The following is a 19,214-nucleotide window of genomic DNA, read 5'->3' on the forward strand; positions in this document are numbered from 1 at the left end:
GCTACAGCTATGTGCGGGAGGGGTAGAGTCTGCTACAGCTATGTGGGGGAGGGGTAGAGTCTGATACAGCTATGTGGGGGAGGGGTAGAGTCTGCTACAGCTATGTGAAGGAGGGGTAGAGTCTGCTACAGCTATGTGGGGGAGGGGCCGAGTCTGCTACCGCTATGTGGAGGAGGGACAGAGTCTGATACAGATATATGAAGGAGGGACAGAGTCTGATACAGCTATATGAAGGAGGGACAGAGTCTGATACAGCTATGTGGAGGAGGGACAGAGTCTGATACAGCTATGTGGGGGAGGGGTAGAGTCTGATACAGCTATGTGGGGGAGAGGTAGAGTCTGCTACAGCTATGTGAGGGAGGGGTAGAGTCTGCTACAGCTATGTGAGGGAGGGGTAGAGTCTGATACAGCTATGTGGAGGAGGGGTAGAGTCTGATACAGCTATGTGGGGGAGGGGAAGAGTCTGATACAGCTATGTGGAGGAGGGGTAGAGTCTGCTACACCTATGTGGGGGAGGGGTAGAGTCTGCTACACCTATGTGGGGGAGGGGTAGAGTCTGCTACACCTATGTGGGGGAGGGGTAGAGTCTGCTACACCTATGTGGGGGAGGGGTAGAGTCTGCTACAGCTATGTGGGGGAGGGGTAGAGTCTGATACAGCTATGTGGAGGAGGGGTAGAGTCTGCTACACCTATGTGGGGGAGGGGTAGAGTCTGCTACACCTATGTGGGGGAGGGGTAGAGTCTGCTACACCTATGTGGGGGAGGGGTAGAGTCTGCTACACCTATGTGGGGGAGGGGTAGAGTCTGCTACAGCTATGTGGGGGAGGGGTAGAGTCTGCTACAGCTATGTTAGGGAGGGGTAGAGTCTGCTACAGCTATGTGGGGGAGGGGTAGAGTCTGCTACAGCTATGTGGGGGAGGGGTAGAGTCTGCTACAGCTATGTGGGGGAGGGGTAGAGTCTGCTACAGCTGTGTGGGGGAGGAGTAGAGTCTGCTACAGCTATGTGGGGGAGGGGTAGAGTCTGCTACAGCTATGTGGGGGAGGGGTAGAGTCTGCTACAGCTATGTGGGGGAGGGGTAGAGTCTGCTACAGCTATGTGGGGGAGGGGTAGAGTCTGCTACAGCTATGTGGGGGAGGGGTAGAGTCTGATACAGCTATGTGAGGGAGGGGTAGAGTCTGCTACAGCTATGTGAGGGAGGGGTAGAGTCTGCTACAGCTATGTTAGGGAGGGGTAGAGTCTGCTACAGCTATGTGGGGGAGGGGTAGAGTCTGCTACAGCTATGTGGGGGAGGGGTAGAGTCTGCTACAGCTATGTGGGGGAGGGGTAGAGTCTGCTACAGCTATGTTAGGGAGGGGTAGAGTCTGCTACAGCTATGTGGGGGAGGGGCAGAGTCTGCTACAGCTATGTGAGGGAGGGGTAGAGTCTGATACAGCTATGTGAAGGAGGGGTAGAGTCTGCTACAGCTATGTGGGGGAGGGGTAGAGTCTGATACAGCTATGTGAAGGAGGGGTAGAGTCTGCTACAGCTATGTGAAGGAGGGGTAGAGTCTGCTACAGCTATGTGGGGGAGGGGTAGAGTCTGCTACAGCTATCTGAAGGAGGGGTAGAGTCTGATACAGCTATGTGAGGGATGGGTAGAGTCTGCTACAGCTATGTTAGGGAGGGATAGAGTCTGCTACAGCTATGTGAGGGAGGGGTAGAGTCTGCTACAGCTATGTGGGGGAGGGGTAGAGTCTGCTACAGCTATGTGGGGGAGGGGTAGAGTCTGCTACAGCTATGTGGGGGAGGGGTAGAGTCTGCTACAGCTATGTGGGGGAGGGGTAGAGTCTGCTACAGCTATGTGGGGGAGGGGTAGAGTCTGCTACAGCTATGTGGGGGAGGGGTAGAGTCTGCTACAGCTATGTGAGGGAGGGGTAGAGTCTGCTACAGCTATGTGGGGGAGGGGTAGAGTCTGCTACAGCTATGTGGGGGAGGGGTAGAGTCTGCTACAGCTATGTGGGGGAGGGGTAGAGTCTGCTACAGCTATGTGGGGGAGGGGTAGAGTCTGCTACAGCTATGTGAAGGAGGGGTAGAGTCTGCTACAGCTATGTGGGGGAGGGGCAGAGTCTGCTACAGCTATGTGGGGGAGGGGTAGAGTCTGCTACAGCTATGTGGGGGAGGGGCAGAGTCTGCTACAGCTATGTGGGGGAGGGGTAGAGTCTGCTACAGCTATGTGGGGGAGGGGTAGAGTCTGCTACAGCTATGTGGGGGAGGGGTAGAGTCTGCTACAGCTATGTGGGGGAGGGGTAGAGTCTGCTACAGCTATGTTAGGGAGGGGTAGAGTCTGCTACAGCTATGTGGGGGAGGGGTAGAGTCTGCTACAGCTATGTGGGGGAGGGGTAGTGTCTGCTACAGCTATGTGGGGGAGGGGTAGAGTCAGCTACAGCTATGTGGGGGAGGGGCAGAGTCTGCTACAGCTATGTGAGGGATGGGTAGAGTCTGCTACAGCTATGTTAGGGAGGGGTAGAGTCTGCTACAGCTATGTGGGGGAGGGGCAGAGTCTGCTACAGCTATGTGAGGGAGGGGTAGAGTCTGATACAGCTATGTGAAGGAGGGGTAGAGTCTGCTACAGCTATGTGGGGGAGGGGTAGAGTCTGCTACAGCTATGTGAAGGAGGGGTAGAGTCTGATACAGCTATGTGAGGGATGGGTAGAGTCTGCTACAGCTATGTTAGGGAGGGGTAGAGTCTGCTACAGCTATGTGGGGGAGGGGCAGAGTCTGCTACAGCTATGTGGGGGAGGGGTAGAGTCTGCTACAGCTATGTGAGGGAGGGGTAGAGTCTGCTACAGCTATGTGGGGGAGGGGTAGAGTCTGCTACAGCTATGTGGGGGAGGGGTAGAGTCTGCTACAGCTATGTGGGGGAGGGGTAGAGTCTGCTACAGCTATGTGAAGGAGGGGTAGAGTCTGCTACAGCTATGTGGGGGAGGGGCAGAGTCTGCTACAGCTATGTGGGGGAGGGGTAGAGTCTGCTTCAGCTATGTGGGGGAGGGGCGGAGTCTGCTACAGCTATGTGGGGGAGGGGTAGAGTCTGCTACAGCTATGTGGGGGAGGGGTAGAGTCTGCTACAGCTATGTGGGGGAGGGGTAGAGTCTGATACAGCTATGTGGAGGAGGGGTAGAGTCTGCTACACCTATGTGGGGGAGGGGTAGAGTCTGCTACACCTATGTGGGGGAGGGGTAGAGTCTGCTACAGCTATGTGGGGGAGGGGTAGAGTCTGCTACAGCTATGTTAGGGAGGGGTAGAGTCTGCTACAGCTATGTGGGGGAGGGGTAGAGTCTGCTACAGCTATGTGGGGGAGGGGTAGAGTCTGCTACAGCTATGTGGGGGAGGGGTAGAGTCTGCTACAGCTATGTGGGGGAGGGGTAGAGTCTGCTACAGCTATGTTAGGGAGTGGTAGAGTCTGCTACAGCTATGTGGGGGAGGGGTAGAGTCTGCTACAGCTATGTGGGGAGGGGTAGAGTCTGCTACAGCTATGTCGGGGAGGGGTAGAGTCAGCTACAGCTATGTGGGGGAGGGGCAGAGTCTGCTACAGCTATGTGGGGGAGGGGTAGAGTCTGCTACAGCTATGTGGAGGAGGGGTAGAGTCTGCTACAGCTATGTGAGGGAGGGGTAGAGTCTGCTACAGCTATGTGGGGGAGGGGCAGAGTCTGCTACAGCTATGTGGGGGAGGGGTAGAGTCTGCTACAGCTATGTGGGGGAGGGGTAGAGTCTGCTACAGCTATGTTAGGGGGGGGTAGAGTCTGCTACAGCTATGTGGGGGAGGGGCAGAGTCTGCTACAGCTATGTGAGGGAGGGGTAGAGTCTGATACAGCTATGTGAAGGAGGGGTAGAGTCTGCTACAGCTATGTGGGGGAGGGGTAGAGTCTGCTACAGCTATGTGAAGGAGGGGTAGAGTCTGATACAGCTATGTGAGGGATGGGTAGAGTCTGCTACAGCTATGTTAGGGAGGGGTAGAGTCTGCTACAGCTATGTGGGGGAGGGGCAGAGTCTGCTACAGCTATGTGGGGGAGGGGTAGAGTCTGCTACAGCTATGTGAGGGAGGGGTAGAGTCTGCTACAGCTATGTGGGGGAGGGGTAGAGTCTGCTACAGCTATGTGGGGGAGGGGTAGAGTCTGCTACAGCTATGTGGGGGAGGGGTAGAGTCTGCTACAGCTATGTGGGGGAGGGGTAGAGTCTGCTACAGCTATGTGAGGGAGGGGCAGAGTCTGCTACAGCTATGTGGGGGAGGGGTAGAGTCTGCTACAGCTATGTGGGGGAGGGGTAGAGTCTGCTACAGCTATGTGAGGGAGGGGTAGAGTCTGCTACAGCTATGTGGGGGAGGGGCAGAGTCTGCTACAGCTATGTGAGGGAGGGGTAGAGTCTGCTACAGCTATGTGGGGGAGGGGCAGAGTCTGCTACAGCTATGTGGGGGAGGGGTAGAGTCTGCTACAGCTATGTGGGGGAGGGGTAGAGTCTGCTACAGCTATGTGGGGGAGGGGTAGAGTCTGATACAGCTATGTGGAGGAGGGGTAGAGTCTGCTACAGCTATGTGGGGGAGGGGTAGAGTCTGCTACAGCTATGTGGGGGAGGGGTAGAGTCTGCTACAGCTATGTTAGGGAGGGGTAGAGTCTGCTACAGCTATGTGGGGGAGGGGCAGAGTCTGCTACAGCTATGTGAGGGAGGGGTAGAGTCTGATACAGCTATGTGAAGGAGGGGTAGAGTCTGCTACAGCTATGTGGGGGAGGGGTAGAGTCTGATACAGCTATGTGAAGGAGGGGTAGAGTCTGCTACAGCTATGTGGGGGAGGGGTAGAGTCTGCTACAGCTATCTGAAGGAGGGGTAGAGTCTGATACAGCCATGTGAGGGATGGGTAGAGTCTGCTACAGCTATGTTAGGGAGGGGTAGAGTCTGCTACAGCTATGTTAGGGAGGGGTAGAGTCTGCTACAGCTATGTGGGGGAGGGGCAGAGTCTGCTACAGCTATGTGAGGGAGGGGTAGAGTCTGATACAGCTATGTGAAGGAGGGGTAGAGTCTGCTACAGCTATGTGGGGGAGGGGTAGAGTCTGATACAGCTATGTGAAGGAGGGGTAGAGTCTGCTACAGCTATGTGAAGGAGGGGTAGAGTCTGCTACAGCTATGTGGGGGAGGGGTAGAGTCTGCTACAGCTATCTGAAGGAGGGGTAGAGTCTGATACAGCTATGTGAGGGATGGGTAGAGTCTGCTACAGCTATGTTAGGGAGGGGTAGAGTCTGCTACAGCTATGTGAGGGAGGGGTAGAGTCTGCTACAGCTATGTGGGGGAGGGGTAGAGTCTGCTACAGCTATGTGGGGGAGGGGTAGAGTCTGCTACAGCTATGTGGGGGAGGGGTAGAGTCTGCTACAGCTATGTGGGGGAGGGGTAGAGTCTGCTACAGCTATGTGGGGGAGGGGTAGAGTCTGCTACAGCTATGTGGGGGAGGGGTAGAGTCTGCTACAGCTATGTGAGGGAGGGGTAGAGTCTGCTACAGCTATGTGGGGGAGGGGTAGAGTCTGCTACAGCTATGTGGGGGAGGGGTAGAGTCTGCTACAGCTATGTGGGGGAGGGGTAGAGTCTGCTACAGCTATGTGGGGGAGGGGTAGAGTCTGCTACAGCTATGTGAAGGAGGGGTAGAGTCTGCTACAGCTATGTGGGGGAGGGGCAGAGTCTGCTACAGCTATGTGGGGGAGGGGTAGAGTCTGCTACAGCTATGTGGGGGAGGGGCAGAGTCTGCTACAGCTATGTGGGGGAGGGGTAGAGTCTGCTACAGCTATGTGGGGGAGGGGTAGAGTCTGCTACAGCTATGTGGGGGAGGGGTAGAGTCTGCTACAGCTATGTGGGGGAGGGGTAGAGTCTGCTACAGCTATGTTAGGGAGGGGTAGAGTCTGCTACAGCTATGTGGGGGAGGGGTAGAGTCTGCTACAGCTATGTTAGGGGGGGGTAGAGTCTGCTACAGCTATGTGGGGGAGGGGCAGAGTCTGCTACAGCTATGTGAGGGAGGGGTAGAGTCTGATACAGCTATGTGAAGGAGGGGTAGAGTCTGCTACAGCTATGTGGGGGAGGGGTAGAGTCTGCTACAGCTATGTGAAGGAGGGGTAGAGTCTGATACAGCTATGTGAGGGATGGGTAGAGTCTGCTACAGCTATGTTAGGGAGGGGTAGAGTCTGCTACAGCTATGTGGGGGAGGGGCAGAGTCTGCTACAGCTATGTGGGGGAGGGGTAGAGTCTGCTACAGCTATGTGAGGGAGGGGTAGAGTCTGCTACAGCTATGTGGGGGAGGGGTAGAGTCTGCTACAGCTATGTGGGGGAGGGGTAGAGTCTGCTACAGCTATGTGGGGGAGGGGTAGAGTCTGCTACAGCTATGTGGGGGAGGGGTAGAGTCTGCTACAGCTATGTGAGGGAGGGGTAGAGTCTGCTACAGCTATGTGGGGGAGGGGTAGAGTCTGCTACAGCTATGTGGGGGAGGGGTAGAGTCTGCTACAGCTATGTGAGGGAGGGGTAGAGTCTGCTACAGCTATGTGGGGGAGGGGCAGAGTCTGCTACAGCTATGTGAGGGAGGGGTAGAGTCTGCTACAGCTATGTGGGGGAGGGGCAGAGTCTGCTACAGCTATGTGGGGGAGGGGTAGAGTCTGCTACAGCTATGTGGGGGAGGGGTAGAGTCTGCTACAGCTATGTGAGGGAGGGGCAGAGTCTGCTACAGCTATGTGGGGGAGGGGTAGAGTCTGCTACAGCTATGTGGGGGAGGGGTAGAGTCTGCTACAGCTATGTGAGGGAGGGGCAGAGTCTGCTACAGCTATGTGAGGGAGGGGCAGAGTCTGCTACAGCTATGTGGGGGAGGGGTAGAGTCTGCTACAGCTATGTGGGGGAGGGGTAGAGTCTGCTACAGCTATGTGAGGGAGGGGTAGAGTCTGCTACAGCTATGTGGGGGAGGGGTAGAGTCTGCTACAGCTATGTGGGGGAGGGGTAGAGTCTGATACAGCTATGTGGAGGAGGGGTAGAGTCTGCTACAGCTATGTGGGGGAGGGGTAGAGTCTGCTACAGCTATGTGAGGGAGGGGTAGAGTCTGCTACAGCTATGTGGGGGAGGGGCAGAGTCTGCTACAGCTATGTGAGGGAGGGGTAGAGTCTGCTACAGCTATGTGGGGGAGGGGCAGAGTCTGCTACAGCTATGTGGGGGAGGGGTAGAGTCTGCTACAGCTATGTGGGGGAGGGGTAGAGTCTGCTACAGCTATGTGAGGGAGGGGCAGAGTCTGCTACAGCTATGTGGGGGAGGGGTAGAGTCTGCTACAGCTATGTGGGGGAGGGGTAGAGTCTGCTACAGCTATGTGAGGGAGGGGCAGAGTCTGCTACAGCTATGTGAGGGAGGGGCAGAGTCTGCTACAGCTATGTGGGGGAGGGGTAGAGTCTGCTACAGCTATGTGGGGGAGGGGTAGAGTCTGCTACAGCTATGTGAGGGAGGGGTAGAGTCTGCTACACCTATGTGGGGGAGGGGTAGAGTCTGATACAGCTATGTGGGGGAGGGGTAGAGTCTGATACAGCTATGTGGAGGAGGGGTAGAGTCTGCTACACCTATGTGGGGGAGGGGTAGAGTCTGATACAGCTATGTGGGGGAGGGGTAGAGTCTGATACAGCTATGTGGAGGAGGGGTAGAGTCTGCTACACCTATGTGGGGGAGGGGTAGAGTCTGCTACACCTATGTGGGGGAGGGGTAGAGTCTGCTACAGCTATGTGGGGGAGGGGTAGAGTCTGCTACAGCTATGTTAGGGAGGGGTAGAGTCTGCTACAGCTATGTGGGGGAGGGGTAGAGTCTGCTACAGCTATGTGGGGGAGGGGTAGAGTCTGCTACAGCTATGTGGGGGAGGGGTAGAGTCTGCTACAGCTGTGTGGGGGAGGAGTAGAGTCTGCTACAGCTATGTGGGGGAGGGGTAGAGTCTGCTACAGCTATGTGGGGGAGGGGTAGAGTCTGCTACAGCTATGTGGGGGAGGGGTAGAGTCTGCTACAGCTATGTGGGGGAGGGGTAGAGTCTGCTACAGCTATGTGGGGGAGGGGTAGAGTCTGATACAGCTATGTGAGGGAGGGGTAGAGTCTGCTACAGCTATGTGAGGGAGGGGTAGAGTCTGCTACAGCTATGTTAGGGAGGGGTAGAGTCTGCTACAGCTATGTGGGGGAGGGGTAGAGTCTGCTACAGCTATGTGGGGGAGGGGTAGAGTCTGCTACAGCTATGTGGGGGAGGGGTAGAGTCTGCTACAGCTATGTTAGGGAGGGGTAGAGTCTGCTACAGCTATGTGGGGGAGGGGCAGAGTCTGCTACAGCTATGTGAGGGAGGGGTAGAGTCTGATACAGCTATGTGAAGGAGGGGTAGAGTCTGCTACAGCTATGTGGGGGAGGGGTAGAGTCTGATACAGCTATGTGAAGGAGGGGTAGAGTCTGCTACAGCTATGTGAAGGAGGGGTAGAGTCTGCTACAGCTATGTGGGGGAGGGGTAGAGTCTGCTACAGCTATCTGAAGGAGGGGTAGAGTCTGATACAGCTATGTGAGGGATGGGTAGAGTCTGCTACAGCTATGTTAGGGAGGGGTAGAGTCTGCTACAGCTATGTTAGGGAGGGGTAGAGTCTGCTACAGCTATGTGGGGGAGGGGTAGAGTCTGCTACAGCTATGTGGGGGAGGGGTAGAGTCTGCTACAGCTATGTGGGGGAGGGGTAGAGTCTGCTACAGCTATGTTAGGGAGGGGTAGAGTCTGCTACAGCTATGTGGGGGAGGGGCAGAGTCTGCTACAGCTATGTGAGGGAGGGGTAGAGTCTGATACAGCTATGTGAAGGAGGGGTAGAGTCTGCTACAGCTATGTGGGGGAGGGGTAGAGTCTGATACAGCTATGTGAAGGAGGGGTAGAGTCTGCTACAGCTATGTGAAGGAGGGGTAGAGTCTGCTACAGCTATGTGGGGGAGGGGTAGAGTCTGCTACAGCTATCTGAAGGAGGGGTAGAGTCTGATACAGCTATGTGAGGGATGGGTAGAGTCTGCTACAGCTATGTTAGGGAGGGGTAGAGTCTGCTACAGCTATGTGAGGGAGGGGTAGAGTCTGCTACAGCTATGTGGGGGAGGGGCAGAGTCTGCTACAGCTATGTGGGGGAGGGGTAGAGTCTGCTACAGCTATGTGAGGGAGGGGTAGAGTCTGCTACAGCTATGTTAGGGAGGGGTAGAGTCTGCTACAGCTATGTGGGGGAGGGGTAGAGTCTGCTACAGCTATGTGGGGGAGGGGTAGAGTCTGCTACAGCTATGTGGGGGAGGGGTAGAGTCTGCTACAGCTATGTTAGGGAGGGGTAGAGTCTGCTACAGCTATGTGGGGGAGGGGCAGAGTCTGCTACAGCTATGTGGGGGAGGGGCAGAGTCTGCTACAGCTATGTGAGGGAGGGGTAGAGTCTGATACAGCTATGTGAAGGAGGGGTAGAGTCTGCTACAGCTATGTGGGGGAGGGGTAGAGTCTGATACAGCTATGTGAAGGAGGGGTAGAGTCTGCTACAGCTATGTGAAGGAGGGGTAGAGTCTGCTACAGCTATGTGGGGGAGGGGTAGAGTCTGCTACAGCTATCTGAAGGAGGGGTAGAGTCTGATACAGCTATGTGAGGGATGGGTAGAGTCTGCTACAGCTATGTTAGGGAGGGGTAGAGTCTGCTACAGCTATGTTAGGGAGGGGTAGAGTCTGCTACAGCTATGTGGGGGAGGGGTAGAGTCTGCTACAGCTATGTGGGGGAGGGGTAGAGTCTGCTACAGCTATGTGGGGGAGGGGTAGAGTCTGCTACAGCTATGTTAGGGAGGGGTAGAGTCTGCTACAGCTATGTGGGGGAGGGGCAGAGTCTGCTACAGCTATGTGAGGGAGGGGTAGAGTCTGATACAGCTATGTGAAGGAGGGGTAGAGTCTGCTACAGCTATGTGGGGGAGGGGTAGAGTCTGATACAGCTATGTGAAGGAGGGGTAGAGTCTGCTACAGCTATGTGAAGGAGGGGTAGAGTCTGCTACAGCTATGTGGGGGAGGGGTAGAGTCTGCTACAGCTATCTGAAGGAGGGGTAGAGTCTGATACAGCTATGTGAGGGATGGGTAGAGTCTGCTACAGCTATGTTAGGGAGGGGTAGAGTCTGCTACAGCTATGTGAGGGAGGGGTAGAGTCTGCTACAGCTATGTGGGGGAGGGGCAGAGTCTGCTACAGCTATGTGGGGGAGGGGTAGAGTCTGCTACAGCTATGTGAGGGAGGGGTAGAGTCTGCTACAGCTATGTTAGGGAGGGGTAGAGTCTGCTACAGCTATGTGGGGGAGGGGTAGAGTCTGCTACAGCTATGTGGGGGAGGGGTAGAGTCTGCTACAGCTATGTGGGGGAGGGGTAGAGTCTGCTACAGCTATGTTAGGGAGGGGTAGAGTCTGCTACAGCTATGTGGGGGAGGGGCAGAGTCTGCTACAGCTATGTGAGGGAGGGGTAGAGTCTGATACAGCTATGTGAAGGAGGGGTAGAGTCTGCTACAGCTATGTGGGGGAGGGGTAGAGTCTGATACAGCTATGTGAAGGAGGGGTAGAGTCTGCTACAGCTATGTGAAGGAGGGGTAGAGTCTGCTACAGCTATGTGGGGGAGGGGTAGAGTCTGCTACAGCTATCTGAAGGAGGGGTAGAGTCTGATACAGCTATGTGAGGGATGGGTAGAGTCTGCTACAGCTATGTTAGGGAGGGGTAGAGTCTGCTACAGCTATGTGAGGGAGGGGTAGAGTCTGCTACAGCTATGTGGGGGAGGGGTAGAGTCTGCTACAGCTATGTGGGGGAGGGGTAGAGTCTGCTACAGCTATGTGGGGGAGGGGTAGAGTCTGCTACAGCTATGTGGGGGAGGGGTAGAGTCTGCTACAGCTATGTGGGGGAGGGGTAGAGTCTGCTACAGCTATGTGGGGGAGGGGTAGAGTCTGCTACAGCTATGTGAGGGAGGGGTAGAGTCTGCTACAGCTATGTGGGGGAGGGGTAGAGTCTGCTACAGCTATGTGGGGGAGGGGTAGAGTCTGCTACAGCTATGTGGGGGAGGGGTAGAGTCTGCTACAGCTATGTGGGGGAGGGGTAGAGTCTGCTACAGCTATGTGAAGGAGGGGTAGAGTCTGCTACAGCTATGTGGGGGAGGGGCAGAGTCTGCTACAGCTATGTGGGGGAGGGGTAGAGTCTGCTACAGCTATGTGGGGGAGGGGTAGAGTCTGCTACAGCTATGTGGGGGAGGGGTAGAGTCTGCTACAGCTATGTGGGGGAGGGTTAGAGTCTGCTACAGCTATGTGGGGGAGGGGTAGAGTCTGCTACAGCTATGTGGGGGAGGGGTAGAGTCTGCTACAGCTATGTTAGGGAGGGGTAGAGTCTGCTACAGCTATGTGGGGGAGGGGTAGAGTCTGCTACAGCTATGTGGGGGAGGGGTAGTGTCTGCTACAGCTATGTGGGGGAGGGGTAGAGTCAGCTACAGCTATGTGGGGGAGGGGCAGAGTCTGCTACAGCTATGTGGGGGAGGGGTAGAGTCTGCTACAGCTATGTGAGGGAGGGGTAGAGTCTGCTACAGCTATGTGGGGGAGGGGTAGAGTCTGCTACAGCTATGTTATGGAGGGGTAGAGTCTGCTACAGCTATGTGGGGGAGGGGCAGAGTCTGCTACAGCTATGTGAGGGAGGGGTAGAGTCTGCTACAGCTATGTGGGGGAGGGGCAGAGTCTGCTACAGCTATGTGGGGGAGGGGTAGAGTCTGCTACAGCTATGTGGGGGAGGGGTAGAGTCTGCTACAGCTATGTGAGGGAGGGGCAGAGTCTGCTACAGCTATGTGGGGGAGGGGTAGAGTCTGCTACAGCTATGTGGGGGAGGGGTAGAGTCTGCTACAGCTATGTGAGGGAGGGGCAGAGTCTGCTACAGCTATGTGAGGGAGGGGTAGAGTCTGCTACAGCTATGTGGGGGAGGGGCAGAGTCTGCTACAGCTATGTGGGGGAGGGGTAGAGTCTGCTACAGCTATGTGGGGGAGGGGTAGAGTCTGCTACAGCTATGTGAGGGAGGGGTAGAGTCTGCTTCACCTATGTGGGGGAGGGGTAGAGTCTGATACAGCTATGTGGGGGAGGGGTAGAGTCTGATACAGCTATGTGGAGGAGGGGTAGAGTCTGCTACACCTATGTGGGGGAGGGGTAGAGTCTGATACAGCTATGTGGGGGAGGGGTAGAGTCTGATACAGCTATGTGGAGGAGGGGTAGAGTCTGCTACACCTATGTGGGGGAGGGGTAGAGTCTGCTACAGCTATGTGGGGGAGGGGTAGTGTCTGCTACAGCTATGTGGGGGAGGGGTAGAGTCAGCTACAGCTATGTGGGGGAGGGGCAGAGTCTGCTACAGCTATGTGGGGGAGGGGTAGAGTCTGCTACAGCTATGTGAGGGAGGGGTAGAGTCTGCTACAGCTATGTGGGGGAGGGGTAGAGTCTGCTACAGCTATGTTATGGAGGGGTAGAGTCTGCTACAGCTATGTGGGGGAGGGGCAGAGTCTGCTACAGCTATGTGAGGGAGGGGTAGAGTCTGCTACAGCTATGTGGGGGAGGGGCAGAGTCTGCTACAGCTATGTGGGGGAGGGGTAGAGTCTGCTACAGCTATGTGGGGGAGGGGTAGAGTCTGCTACAGCTATGTGAGGGAGGGGCAGAGTCTGCTACAGCTATGTGGGGGAGGGGTAGAGTCTGCTACAGCTATGTGGGGGAGGGGTAGAGTCTGCTACAGCTATGTGAGGGAGGGGCAGAGTCTGCTACAGCTATGTGAGGGAGGGGTAGAGTCTGCTACAGCTATGTGGGGGAGGGGCAGAGTCTGCTACAGCTATGTGGGGGAGGGGTAGAGTCTGCTACAGCTATGTGGGGGAGGGGTAGAGTCTGCTACAGCTATGTGAGGGAGGGGTAGAGTCTGCTACACCTATGTGGGGGAGGGGTAGAGTCTGATACAGCTATGTGGGGGAGGGGTAGAGTCTGATACAGCTATGTGGAGGAGGGGTAGAGTCTGCTACACCTATGTGGGGGAGGGGTAGAGTCTGATACAGCTATGTGGGGGAGGGGTAGAGTCTGATACAGCTATGTGGAGGAGGGGTAGAGTCTGCTACACCTATGTGGGGGAGGGGTAGAGTCTGCTACACCTATGTGGGGGAGGGGTAGAGTCTGCTACAGCTATGTGGGGGAGGGGTAGAGTCTGCTACAGCTATGTTAGGGAGGGGTAGAGTCTGCTACAGCTATGTGGGGGAGGGGTAGAGTCTGCTACAGCTATGTGGGGGAGGGGTAGAGTCTGCTACAGCTATGTGGGGGAGGGGTAGAGTCTGCTACAGCTGTGTGGGGGAGGAGTAGAGTCTGCTACAGCTATGTGGGGGAGGGGTAGAGTCTGCTACAGCTATGTGGGGGAGGGGTAGAGTCTGCTACAGCTATGTGGGGGAGGGGTAGAGTCTGCTACAGCTATGTGGGGGAGGGGTAGAGTCTGCTACAGCTATGTGGGGGAGGGGTAGAGTCTGATACAGCTATGTGAGGGAGGGGTAGAGTCTGCTACAGCTATGTGAGGGAGGGGTAGAGTCTGCTACAGCTATGTTAGGGAGGGGTAGAGTCTGCTACAGCTATGTGGGGGAGGGGTAGAGTCTGCTACAGCTATGTGGGGGAGGGGTAGAGTCTGCTACAGCTATGTGGGGGAGGGGTAGAGTCTGCTACAGCTATGTTAGGGAGGGGTAGAGTCTGCTACAGCTATGTGGGGGAGGGGCAGAGTCTGCTACAGCTATGTGAGGGAGGGGTAGAGTCTGATACAGCTATGTGAAGGAGGGGTAGAGTCTGCTACAGCTATGTGGGGGAGGGGTAGAGTCTGATACAGCTATGTGAAGGAGGGGTAGAGTCTGCTACAGCTATGTGAAGGAGGGGTAGAGTCTGCTACAGCTATGTGGGGGAGGGGTAGAGTCTGCTACAGCTATCTGAAGGAGGGGTAGAGTCTGATACAGCTATGTGAGGGATGGGTAGAGTCTGCTACAGCTATGTTAGGGAGGGGTAGAGTCTGCTACAGCTATGTGAGGGAGGGGTAGAGTCTGCTACAGCTATGTGGGGGAGGGGTAGAGTCTGCTACAGCTATGTGGGGGAGGGGTAGAGTCTGCTACAGCTATGTGGGGGAGGGGTAGAGTCTGCTACAGCTATGTGGGGGAGGGGTAGAGTCTGCTACAGCTATGTGGGGGAGGGGTAGAGTCTGCTACAGCTATGTGGGGGAGGGGTAGAGTCTGCTACAGCTATGTGGGGGAGGGGTAGAGTCTGCTACAGCTATGTGAGGGAGGGGTAGAGTCTGCTACAGCTATGTGGGGGAGGGGTAGAGTCTGCTACAGCTATGTGGGGGAGGGGTAGAGTCTGCTACAGCTATGTGGGGGAGGGGTAGAGTCTGCTACAGCTATGTGGGGGAGGGGTAGAGTCTGCTACAGCTATGTGAAGGAGAGGTAGAGTCTGCTACAGCTATGTGGGGGAGGGGCAGAGTCTGCTACAGCTATGTGGGGGAGGGGTAGAGTCTGCTACAGCTATGTGGGGGAGGGGCAGAGTCTGCTACAGCTATGTGGGGGAGGGGTAGAGTCTGCTACAGCTATGTGGGGGAGGGGTAGAGTCTGCTACAGCTATGTGGGGGAGGGGTAGAGTCTGCTACAGCTATGTGGGGGAGGGGTAGAGTCTGCTACAGCTATGTGGGGGAGGGGTAGAGTCTGCTACAGCTATGTTAGGGAGGGGTAGAGTCTGCTACAGCTATGTGGGGGAGGGGTAGAGTCTGCTACAGCTATGTGGGGGAGGGGTAGTGTCTGCTACAGCTATGTGGGGGAGGGGTAGAGTCAGCTACAGCTATGTGGGGGAGGGGCAGAGTCTGCTACAGCTATGTGGGGGAGGGGTAGAGTCTGCTACAGCTATGTGAGGGAGGGGTAGAGTCTGCTACAGCTATGTGGGGGAGGGGTAGAGTCTGCTACAGCTATGTTAGGGAGGGGTAGAGTCTGCTACAGCTATGTGGGGGAGGGGCAGAGTCTGCTACAGCTATGTGAGGGAGGGGTAGAGTCTGATACAGCTATGTGAAGGAGGGGTAGAGTCTGCTACAGCTATGTGGGGGAGGGGTAGAGTCTGCTACAGCTATGTGAAGGAGGGGTAGAGTCTGATACAGCTATGTGAGGGATGGGTAGAGTCTGCTACAGCTATGTGAGGGAGGGGTAGAGTCTGCTACAGCTATGTGGGGGAGGGGTAGAGTCTGCTACAGCTATGTGGGGGAGGGGTAGAGTCTGCTACAGCTATGTGGGGGAGGGGTAGAGTCTGCTACAGCTATGTGAAGGAGGGGTAGAGTCTGCTACAGCTATGTGGGGGAGGGGCAGAGTCTGCTACAGCTATGTGGGGGAGGGGTAGAGTCTGCTTCAGCTATGTGGGGGAGGGGCAGAGTCTGCTACAGCTATGTGGGGGAGGGGTAGAGTCTGCTACAGCTATGTGGGGGAGGGGTAGAGTCTGCTACAGCTATGTGGGGGAGGGGTAGAGTCTGATACAGCTATGTGGAGGAGGGGTAGAGTCTGCTACACCTATGTGGGGGAGGGGTAGAGTCTGCTACAGCTATGTGGGGGAGGGGTAGAGTCTGCTACAGCTATGTGGGGGAGGGGTAGAGTCTGCTACAGCTATGTGGGGGAGGGGTAGAGTCTGCTACAGCTATGTGGGGGAGGGGTAGAGTCTGCTACAGCTATGTTAGGGAGTGGTAGAGTCTGCTACAGCTATGTGGGGGAGGGGTAGAGTCTGCTACAGCTATGTGGGGAGGGGTAGAGTCTGCTACAGCTATGTGGGGGAGGGGTAGAGTCAGCTACAGCTATGTGGGGGAGGGGCAGAGTCTGCTACAGCTATGTGGGGGAGGGGTAGAGTCTGCTACAGCTATGTGGAGGAGGGGTAGAGTCTGCTACAGCTATGTGAGGGAGGGGTAGAGTCTGCTACAGCTATGTGGGGGAGGGGCAGAGTCTGCTACAGCTATGTGGGGGAGGGGTAGAGTCTGCTACAGCTATGTGGGGGAGGGGTAGAGTCTGCTACAGCTATGTTAGGGGGGGGTAGAGTCTGCTACAGCTATGTGGGGGAGGGGCAGAGTCTGCTACAGCTATGTGAGGGAGGGGTAGAGTCTGATACAGCTATGTGAAGGAGGGGTAGAGTCTGCTACAGCTATGTGGGGGAGGGGTAGAGTCTGCTACAGCTATGTGAAGGAGGGGTAGAGTCTGATACAGCTATGTGAGGGATGGGTAGAGTCTGCTACAGCTATGTTAGGGAGGGGTAGAGTCTGCTACAGCTATGTGGGGGAGGGGCAGAGTCTGCTACAGCTATGTGGGGGAGGGGTAGAGTCTGCTACAGCTATGTGAGGGAGGGGTAGAGTCTGCTACAGCTATGTGGGGGAGGGGTAGAGTCTGCTACAGCTATGTGGGGGAGGGGTAGAGTCTGCTACAGCTATGTGGGGGAGGGGTAGAGTCTGCTACAGCTATGTGGGGGAGGGGTAGAGTCTGCTACAGCTATGTGAGGGAGGGGTAGAGTCTGCTACAGCTATGTGGGGGAGGGGTAGAGTCTGCTACAGCTATGTGGGGGAGGGGTAGAGTCTGCTACAGCTATGTGAGGGAGGGGTAGAGTCTGCTACAGCTATGTGGGGGAGGGGCAGAGTCTGCTACAGCTATGTGAGGGAGGGGTAGAGTCTGCTACAGCTATGTGGGGGAGGGGCAGAGTCTGCTACAGCTATGTGGGGGAGGGGTAGAGTCTGCTACAGCTATGTGGGGGAGGGGTAGAGTCTGCTACAGCTATGTGAGGGAGGGGCAGAGTCTGCTACAGCTATGTGGGGGAGGGGTAGAGTCTGCTACAGCTATGTGGGGGAGGGGTAGAGTCTGCTACAGCTATGTGAGGGAGGGGCAGAGTCTGCTACAGCTATGTGAGGGAGGGGTAGAGTCTGCTACAGCTATGTGGGGGAGGGGCAGAGTCTGCTACAGCTATGTGGGGGAGGGGTAGAGTCTGCTACAGCTATGTGGGGGAGGGGTAGAGTCTGCTACAGCTATGTGAGGGAGGGGTAGAGTCTGCTACAGCTATGTGGGGGAGGGGTAGAGTCTGATACAGCTATGTGAGGGAGGGGTAGAGTCTGCTACAGCTATGTGGGGGAGGGGTAGAGTCTGCTACATGAATAGATTACTGTTTCTCTCCTAGTTCTCTCCTTTTCCACTCAGTTTTTGAGGTTGCTGATGTAGTCTGCACTCTTTTCCCTTTTGGTTCCTCTTGTTTAGGGGGCTAGCTGGTTAGGGGGCTAGCTGGCTATCCGGCTAGCTGGTTAGGGGGCTAGCTGGCTATCCGGCTAGCTGGTTAGGGGGCTAGCTGGTTATCCGGCTAGCTGGTTAGGGGGCTAGCTGGTTAGGGGGCTAGCTGGCTATCCGGCTAGCTGGTTAGGGGGCTAGCTGGTTAGGGGGCTAGCTGGTTAGGGGGCTAGCTGGTTAGGGTGCTAGCTGGTTGGGGGCCAGCTGGTTATCCGACTAGCTGGTTAGGGGGCTAGCTGGTTATCCGACTAGCTGGTTAGGGTCCTAGCTGGCTATCCGGCTAGCTGGTTAAGGTGCTAGCTGGCTATCCGGCTAGCTGGTTAGGGGGCTAGCTGGTTAGGGGGCTAGCTGGCTATCCGGCTAGCTGGTTAGGGGGCTAGCCTGCTATCCGGCTAGCCTGTTAGCTGGCTAGCTGGTTAGGGGGCTAGCTGGCTATCCGGCTAGCTGGTTAGGGGGCTAGCTGGTTAGGGTGCTAGCTGGTTAGGGGGCTAGCTGGTTAGGGGGCTAGCTGGTTAGGGGGCTAGCTGGTTAGGGGGCTAGCTGGCTATCAGGTTAGCTGGTTAGGGGGCTAGCTGGTTAGGGGGCTAGCTGGCTATCCGGCTAGCCTGTTAGCTGGCTAGCTAGTGAGAGTCGTTCTCAATTAGATTTGGTTCTCAAACAGATTTCATTTCGCTGCTGATACTACCTCTCTCTCTGTCTGACTGAATCACTGTCTCTCGCTCTCTCTCTCTCTCTCTCTCTCTCAATTAAATTACATTCAAGTGGCTTTATTGGCATGGGAAACATCTGTTGACGTTGCCAAAGCAAGTTAAATAGATAATGAACAAAAGTGAAATAACAATAAAAAATGAACAGTAAACATTACACTCACAAAAGTTCCAAAAGAATAAAGAAATGTAAAATGTCATATTATGTTTATATACAGTGTTGTAATGATGTGCAAATAGTTAAAGTTAAAAAGGGAAAAAATGCAACATAAATATGGGTTGTATTTACAATGGTGTGTGTTCTTCACTGGTTGACCTTTTCTTTTGGCAACAGGTTACAAATATTGCTGCTGTGATTGCACACTGTGGTATTTCACCCAATAGATATGGGAGCTAATCAAAATTGGTATTGTTTTCAAATTCTTTGTGGGTCTGTGTAATCTGATGGAAATATGTGTCTCTAATATGGTCATACTTTTGGCAGGAGGTTAGGAAATGCAGCTCAGTTTCCACCTCATCTCTTGAAAGCCAGGTCTGCCTACGGTGGCCTTTCTCAATAGCAAGGCTGTGCTCACTGAGTCTGTACATAGTCAAAGCTTTCCTTAAGTTTGGGTCAGTCACAGTGGTCAGGTGGTCACAGCAGTAGTCACAGTCAGGTGGTCACAGTCACAGTGGTCAAATAGCATTCAAGTTTTCTGTTTTTTTTTGTTGTCTGTTTGTGAACAGAGCCCCATGACCAGTTTGCTCAGGGGACTCTTCTCCAGATTAATCTCTCTGTACGTAATGGCTTTTTAGGTGGTTGCAAAATGAACATCTCTTTTCTGGATTTTGATCATTAGCGGGTATCGTCCTAATTCTTCTCTGCATGCATTATTTGGTGTGTTATGTTGTACACAGAGGACATTTTTTAAGAATTCTGCATGTAGTGTCTCAATTTGGTGTTTGTCCCATTTTGTGAATTCTCGGTTAGTGAGCGGACCCCAGACCTCACAACCATAAAGGGCATTGGGTGCAGATCCTAATTGGTATCTCTTTCTCTTTCTCTCTCTCTCTCTCTCTCAATTACATTTCAATTCAATTTAAGGGTTTTTGACATGGGAAACATATGTTTTCATCTCTCACTGTCTCTCTCTCTCCTTGTCCACCTGTCTCTGTCTCACTGTCTCCC

Source organism: Salvelinus fontinalis, chromosome 9 (assembly GCF_029448725.1).
Source record: "Salvelinus fontinalis isolate EN_2023a chromosome 9, ASM2944872v1, whole genome shotgun sequence".
Classification (NCBI taxonomy): Eukaryota; Metazoa; Chordata; class Actinopteri; order Salmoniformes; family Salmonidae; genus Salvelinus; species Salvelinus fontinalis.